The 1,983-nt window shown below is 40.0% G+C and overlaps 1 pseudogene; it reads left to right on the top strand.

Moving 5' to 3' along the window:
* Nucleotides 1-1,537: 1,537 nt before the first annotated feature.
* On the top strand, nucleotides 1,538-1,634 carry LOC130022996 (uncharacterized; annotated as a pseudogene).
* The last annotated feature ends 349 nt before the right edge of the window (nucleotides 1,635-1,983 follow it).

Below are 1,983 nucleotides of genomic sequence, written 5' to 3'. Positions count from 1 at the left end.
GCGGAGGAATCGAACTTGGGTCGGCTATGTTGGCTGCCTGTAAGGCGAACGCCCTACCCGCTGTTCTATTGCTCCAGCCCTGTAGAAGATAAAGAAAAACATATACTCATTTGTGTCAAAATTTTTCAACCTGAAAGAAAAGGACCAAAATCAATTTAAGTAATCAAAAAACAAGCAAAACCAACAAATACTGGCAATTAATAAGATAGGACAAGGATGAATGTTTTTAATAAATTAGTGCTGTGAAATAATTCAGTATTTAGCTATTATACTTCAATAGTAAAAATAAGCATAAACCATGATCATATATTCTGTATTGAAAGAAGTGTAAATGACTGGTAAACACAAGGGCAAGTTACTCGCAGATGCCTACCAGGTTCTCTCAGAGTGAGAACTGGACAATAATTGTTGTTGTCTTATCAACAAAATCCAGTCTCTGTATCTTGGACATTGATGGGATTACATGGCTCCAGGGGCAGTTCATGGTTGTAACACTTAGCTACTAGGAGATGGGGGATCTGGTTGGAGTGGGCCCAGTCTTGATCTGAGCAGCCATGGAGATCTCATCCCCCGGTTGCGCACACCTGGGATCCTCTGTCAGATTCGTTCATGCATGAGGCTCCTTCAAGCTTGGGGAGAGTGGTTTAAAGCGTACCTATGGCTGGTTGCAGAGGACTTCAGGTGCCGGGGCTCTGCTTGGCACGATGAGGGAAACTCAACACACCCCCTCCAAGGGACCCCGGTGAAGAAAGCCAGGTGCGGGGTCAGGAGACTGTCATTTTAGACATATTTGGAATTAATTTTAGATCAAAAAGTACACATCATTCAAACTACGTATGTGCTTAGTAATAAATTACTACACACTTGTTCAATCACCTAAGAAACCCCACTCTGCTCAGAGAACTAGATTTTTAATTATAGGTCTGTTTTGCCCGTGTGTCATGACTGAGAATCACTATCATTAGATATGAAACTCACTATACACAAAGATGCACACAGGCTGCTTTGAGTCATCTGTGTTGTTAATGTGTGTTGGCCATTAAACTTCACTGAGACCCTTTTTTCTGTCCTTTACAGGAGCCTCATGAGTCTCAACTTCCGTTCAAGTTGAACTTATAATAATGTGGAATGAAAACATCAATATCCTCCTCACCTCTTCCTTCAGGAGAAAAATCCTACTTACATTCAAGGTGGTCAAAGTGCAGACAACACCATCCACCTTTTCCTGGAGATGTACACGGGACTGAGGTGAGAATAGCAAAAGGCTCTAGTTTAATGGTCTTAATGAAGGTTTCAGGGAAGGGCATTAAACAGGACTCATATAACATCTTCCAAAAGAATTATTTTGTAAAACTGATGCCTTGATTATGGTAAAAGATAATATGGTAAAAACCATATTTTTCTTTCTGGGACATTAAACTTCTAAATCTATCAAGCTGCTTTGAAATACTTTCCTTGATTAGGTACCACAGTCTGCCATAGGGTAAGTAAGGACAACACTCAAAGTAATCAGAAGAGAAAAACTAACTCCTACTAGGTTTGGTTACACATATACTAAAATTGAAATGATACAGAGACTATCATGGTCCTTGCACAGAGATGACATGCAAACTTGTAAAGAGTTCCATATTTTTGTTGCAAGAAGAACTAACACGGCTACGTTAAGCTAAGGCAATCCCCACAAATACAAAAATTCTACATAAAGATAGCACAAATCCCCATAACAACAATCTCTCTCAATGTCAATGGACTAAATGTGCCAATTCAGAGGCACAGAATAGGAAGATGAATTAGAAAACTGAACCCAACATTCTGATGCCTGCAAGAAACACATCTGAGCAATCAAAGCAACCGTGGGCTAAAAGTAAAAGGCTGGAAAACAAGTCTTCAAGGAAAGAACACCTCCACAAAGCTGGAGTAGTCATACTAGTATCAGACCACATGGACTTCAGGCTAAAGGTTATAAGAGACAGTGAATGTCAT

This window comes from Sorex fumeus, unplaced genomic scaffold (genome assembly GCF_029834395.1).
Source record: "Sorex fumeus unplaced genomic scaffold, SorFum_2.1 ptg000021l, whole genome shotgun sequence".
NCBI lineage: Eukaryota > Metazoa > Chordata > Mammalia > Eulipotyphla > Soricidae > Sorex > Sorex fumeus.
Note: the sequence above shows the minus strand (reverse complement) of the source record. Positions and strands in the feature narration are given on the sequence as shown.